This window comes from Octodon degus, unplaced genomic scaffold (assembly GCF_000260255.1).
Source record: "Octodon degus isolate 3935 unplaced genomic scaffold, OctDeg1.0 scaffold00007, whole genome shotgun sequence".
Classification (NCBI taxonomy): domain Eukaryota; kingdom Metazoa; phylum Chordata; class Mammalia; order Rodentia; family Octodontidae; genus Octodon; species Octodon degus.
The window spans coordinates 28,585,590-28,591,782 of record NW_004524583.1 but is presented as its reverse complement, the minus strand read 5'-3'; the positions used below and the strand labels follow the sequence as shown (position 1 = coordinate 28,591,782).

The window sequence follows — 6,193 nt, the reverse complement described above, 5'->3', positions numbered from 1 at the left end:
CTAAAAGAAACTGAACATAAACTCTTCATCAGGAGTATCAAGGGTGACCTTGGCTCTCCCTCCTGGACAAGGCCTGCAGACTCTTTGGCTCTTCTTTCTGGCGGACTTACCTACAGGCTGCACCTGGGCTGAATGAGCAGCTGCCCTGAGATTTCACAGTGCCTCTAGCCACTCAGCCTCCTTCTGAGCCCTGTAGTTCCCAAAAAAGGAGTGCAATATTCATGCTGTCTCTTCGGGGCAAGGGGTTCTTTGACTGTGCATGGTTTGGACTGCTCCAGTAGCCTGTTCTTTCTTTTTTGGGGTGAGGCTTCAGTGTCTTGAGACCAAGCTCCAACTTCTCCATGCACCAGGCCAGTTCCAGGGCCAGCTGCTCTGCCTGTGCCTCAGCGCTTGGTGGGGCTTCCTCGAGGGTGGGCCTCTCCAGAGCTTTCTCGCCTCCATTCGACACAGAGGGCCTGTTCTGGGCTTTCTTCTTCAGTTTTTCTCGACTGCATCGCCTTCACCACCAATGAGGTGTACCTTGGAGGTGATGTCAGTGCCTTCGAGTTGTTCTGAGCTGAGGGAGACAGAAGGAGGATTCTGGGCTCCGGGGCCTGGGCCGGGACGCCAGGATTTGTGGTGCTCACGGGCACTAACTGGGCGCAGGGCTGCTGGCACCTCCGGAAGAGGATGTCCTAGAGCCTGCGGAAGGGAGGATAGCAAGAAGGTCACCAGACACCGCCTCAGGCCTCAGCCCCTGCAACCAGCCCTTCGCCTGCACAGCTCACCACCATGCGCTGGAGTGGCTACCCATGATTTTTATTTTCGATTGAAATTTTTTGCTCACATTGCTAGCTGTGGGCAACCCAAATTAGTTTTTAAAAGTCAGCCTGTGTTATTAATTAATTAATTTGGCTTTTTTGAGATAGGATCTTTGTAGTTCTGGTTGATTTTGAACTCAGTATGTAACCTAAACTCAATGATCCTCTTGCTTCATTCATGGGGTTGCTTCTGAATACATGGCATTGCAGGGATGCACAACTACACCTAGTTTCACTTTAAAAATATTCTAGGGCCAGTGAGATAGCTCAGCTGACTAAGCACCTGCTTCGGCAAGCATAGAGATTGGGGTTTGATCCCTGGTACCACATGCTTGCCAGCCCTGCCTCCAGGCACACTGAGCATTCCCAGCTCTGGGGAGGATGAAAACAGGAGGATTAGTATGAGTCCATGCTGTGTAATGAGACCCTGTACCAAATACATGAAAGCGAAACAAATTCTAGTTGAAGGTGTGGTTCACTAGTAGAATGTCAGCCTAGGGTGCATGAAGCCTGAGTTTGATCCTCAGCATGGAAAAGGGAAAACATACTGAATTTTGTTTTATATTGTAGGAGGAAAATGAGCTCTTGGTAAGAAAACATAAATATTCAGAAGGATAAGATGTAAAAAATTACCATGAAGAGTACTCAGATGTCACCACAGTGTTTATAAGTTTATCATGTCCCTCTCAGGAATTTTCTATGTATATGTGTGTGTATGCCTTTGTGAAAAAGAATATCTTGGTTTTTTTTTTGTTTGTTTTTTTTTTTACGGAACTGGGGATTGAACTCAGGCTCTTGTGCTTGCCAGGGAAGCACTTATTCCACTGAGCCATCTCCCCGGCCCCAAAAGAATATCTTTTGTGTGTGTTGTATTTAAAATATATTTTGAATGTCTTCTCAGATTGTACATGAAGCTCTACTTCAACCTTTTTTTAGTCATTTCCCTAATACTGGGCGTAAGTTTCTTTCTGATTTTATAAAGCTTTATTGCTAACAGTGAACATGCTTGAGTATGTCTTTATATTTGTGCTTGTATCTGTAGCACAGACTATTAGGAAAGTAATTTTCTCTGTTGAAAGGCATGTACTTTTTTTTTTTCTTTCTTTCTTTTTTTTTTTTTTTTTACCTTGATTAAAGCTTTGCAGATTTCTCTTGCAATCTATAATAGTTACTGTCAAACTGGCATTATGGGAGTACCGGTCTTCATACTCTGGCCATACCTTTAAATACTTGCTACTTGCAGTGAATAGAGGTAACATCCACAAACATGTAATTTTTAGAGAACTTTACGGAATTTTAATCAGAGAATGCAGTGTAGAGAACTGTAAGTGTTCCGAATGTGCAGTACTGGTGTTCTTCTGTAGCCAGCTCAGGGCCTGTACATGTGCATCATCACTTCCTGAATTTCCTAGCTCCCTAGTTACCCTAACCACACCTTCTTGCCTCAGTACCCTAAGTGAAGACAGGGTGCATGCTGTCTTGATCTTTACTCTACTGAAGTTGCACTTTTAGAAAATACAGTCTTAGAAAATACAGTTTTTGCCAGTATGATGGTGCCAGCACTTGGCTAAAGCAGGAGGATTGCTGGGAGTTTGAGGCCAGCCTGGGCTACAGAGTGAGTTTAAGGCTAGTCTGAGCTGCGTAGTGAAACCCTGTCTGAAAGTGTTCTCCCTTCTCATCCAAAAAAAAAAAAAAAAAAAAAAGAAAGAAAAAGAAAAATTTTCCCATTCGTCTTTCTCAAATTTTAGTGATTCTTGTAAGGGAACTAGTTTTGTAGTTTTTTAAAAAGCATTTTTACTTTGTTATAGGTCTTTTGACTTTAGTCACTTAATTTTTGCTGTAAAATCTTTGTTTTCACAACGAGATTTACCAGTCTTTTTCTATTAAGATTCTGAATTTTATATGACAGAAAAATCTTACAAAATATTTTTTTAAGTGAAAAAGTATGTTTGTATCTTTTCTTCTAGTCTATTACAGTTTAACCTTTAAAACCCCATGTCATATATACTTGACATAGACTTAATTTCTTTCCCAAGTAGCTTTCATTTGTGTATTTCCTAATAATTTAAAGTGGCACTCTGATAATATACTAAACTTTTTGAATGTATTTTGGCTTTTCTGTAGTGTCTGTCTGGCTGTTCTGGGGCAGTGTTTAAATGTTCTTGTAAGGGAAGCCTTTTCAGTTGCTTAGCTTTAAAGTCATTTTGGATAGTATTTGACATTCTTGCATTTTCTTTGTTTCTTTTCTCTCAACCCCCCCCCCCTTTTTTTTTTTCCCTGAGACAGGGTCTTGAACTCACTATGTAGCTCAGACTGGCTTCAAACTCTTTCCAGTCCTCCTGTCTCAGGCTCCTTAATGCTGAGATTACAAGCATCTACCACCCGACTGTTTTACATTCCTTGTTCGTGAAATGAAGTTTTAATTATTAGGTTTTTCCTGAAAGCAGGCAAAAGTAATCCTTTGTCTGTTTTTGTTATAGAGCAAACTAAGGCAATGCACCCAAGAGTAATTTTACAGCCTGTTGTGTTCAGTTTTAATATCTTAGCCAAACTCCCTAAGGGCTGATAAATTTTATGAATGGCAGATTTTAGAGTGGTTTTTCTGTTTGCTGGTAAATTTCATTGAGGACAGCCATCAGTTATTGGAATAACACTGTATAGTAGTATTAGGCGTATTTAATAAGGGTAAAGAGAAGACCACAGGGGAAAATTGTATGGAGGTAAGATTTTGACTTGAAACTAGAAACTTACATTTAACTTCTTTCTGAAAAAATGCAAGGGGTTTATGAGAGATGTTCACTCACTTGGGTCTAATTTCTATTGTAGTTGGGTTAGATGGCCCTTTATAACTTAGAAATCTTACCAAAATTCAAAAAAGATCAAAATTAGAGATTTTAGGGAGAGAAAGTTTATGAACATAGTAAAGCTGTTTTACATTGTTGGTATAGATTTCATGTTCTAATGTGATTTTTTTGAACAGTTTTGATGACCTGTATTGTTTTGTCTTTGGAAACTGATTTTTATATAGGTTTGAAAGACTGTTTTTAAATAGAATTGTTAGGACTCAAGCATGTGGCTCAGTGGTAATATTGTGTGGTCAGTGTCTCAGTTACTCTTCTCGTTGCTGGGACAAAATAACCAGTATCCAAAATTAAGGAAGGGAAGTCTTATTTTATTTAGCTCACAGTCAGTGGAGGTTTCAGTCCATCCTCAGCTGGCTGCAAGGCAGAGGGGCACATGGCACGGAGCAGCTGTTCATGGCAGCGGCAAAGAGGAGAGGGAGGGGAGGAATGTGTGCAATGTGTTAATTATTGAAACTGTCCTACCAATTTGATTTGAAACTGTCTCATTGCTACTTACCAATAAAATTATGGAAAAAATGAAAATTAAATGAAGTGCATAGAGATTGAACACAGTGGGAGAGAGCTATGTGTAGATGACTTTATTTTCAACAAAGATTCAGAAAGAATCTACATGCAAGAAGATATAGAAGTAATGTACATGTTTACTAAGTCAGTGGAATATAAAATCAATACTTAAAAATCGATTATGTTTCTAAACACTGCTAATGAATTTTTCATTATTGATATGTAGAGGTATTCAATTTGCAAATTGATGTGTGCAGTTTGCAAATGCACACTGATAAGAAAAAAAAGAGGAATATGAAAGATGTATAAAGAATGTATGCTAATGCATAATAATATAAATGTATGAAACAACTTAATGTGCATAATAAAATGTGAAAGAACATAAAAAAAAAAGCGGAGGGGCCGCAGCACAGGCAGCTAAGTAGCCTTTCCCCCTTCCTCGCATTTGTATGCTGAGTATGTGCCCTGGGGCACTCAACACCCATAATCCCAGCATGGATGGAGCCTCCCAAGACTGCATGAGGCTTTGAAGGGACAGCTAGGTACAAACTGTAACACAGTATGCATATGCTGTGGCTCTGGGTTTTATCCTTACCTACACCTGCCAAAAAAACGATTACTGATATTCTTGGAATTAAACTTTCAGTTTGTGTAAACCATCAGGAATTAGGTTCATTTACAGAATTAACTTTTAACTAAGTTATCTCCTATGTAAGTATCTGTGAGTGAGTAGTAGTACTTTTTCCTGAGAAAATGGGCTACTGTGAGCTTAGTGAGTAAGCAGAAGCTAACATAAGGAAATGAGGGGAGATGGCTCAGGAGAATAAGCGCCTGCCTGGCAAGCACCAGGGTTCTGAGTTCAGTCCCAGGTACCACAGATAAGGAAATGTCTGCAGGAGCCATCAACTATGCAGTTCTTTTTCCCTTTCTTAGAGAAGCTGTATACACTGTCTGTTCTTAAAGGGAAAAAGGGAAATTCGATTAAAAAATAGAAGTTTGAAGTGTTCCAATAGGACACCTAATAGACAAATTAAATTTCATTCTTTACTGCAGATTGTGGTAGCAGTTCTTCAGAATGGAGATTGCTGAGATTAGGAGTGTGTTAAGACGTGAACCATAGAAGTAACTATGTTTTACAGTTTAAGAGGAAGACTTGCACAACAGCTTTAGGATCTCATTGTAGGCTGCAAAGTTAATTTGCGAAAAGATATAAATGGGAGTTCCCGTGTTAGGATTTCACAGTTTTATTTAAAAGATTATTTTTTATTTAGGTTACATTGAATCTTTTTCCTTTTTTTTTTTTTTAAGATAATGTTATTGGAGACATACTTTTGGGATAATGACTGACAAAAGGAATGAGTTTAGATGACTGTATTTTGATATTTCAGAAATTGTTTAATGCTTTGCCTCTTTTCCTCATTGTGTTATCTTTTTCTCCTTAATGTGTAGGGTCAAGTTTAAAAACTTATTGCAGAGTAACATACTGTAAACATTTAAACATGGATTTAAACATGGACAGTGTAATCCATTAGATTTTCTTCAAGTACTTTATACATATACACAAAATACTATCTGGATAAGACAGACCATTATCTCTCTCATATAATTGTGTATATGTGTACATGGTGAATAACTGCTCTAAGATTTTAGAACTATCTGTAGGTGTAGGATCACACTGAGGCTAGGTTTCTTGCTCTGGTTAATAGATGGTATACACTTGCTCCACATCTAGATCATTGAATCATTGAATCTACTTTTGAACACTTCTCAGTGTTTTATATTCAGCTTTTTAAATTTATGTGGAGACTAAAAAAAATACAATTTATAAAGCATAAGAAATTCATTGAGATATTATGTCATTGTATTTTTTTCCCATAATTTTATTGATAAATACCAATGAGACAGTTTCAAATCAAATTGGTAGGACAGTTTCAATAATTCACACATTGCATACATTCTTCCTAGTGGTTAATTGCTGTACAAGATGTGGACATGATATCCTATTTACAAACACCATTAGATGGG

The 6,193-nt window shown here is 38.4% G+C and overlaps 1 pseudogene; it reads right to left on the bottom strand.

Moving 5' to 3' along the window:
• Window positions 1-6,193, bottom strand: part of LOC101568886 — a 19,548-nt pseudogene continuing 13,355 nt past the window's right edge.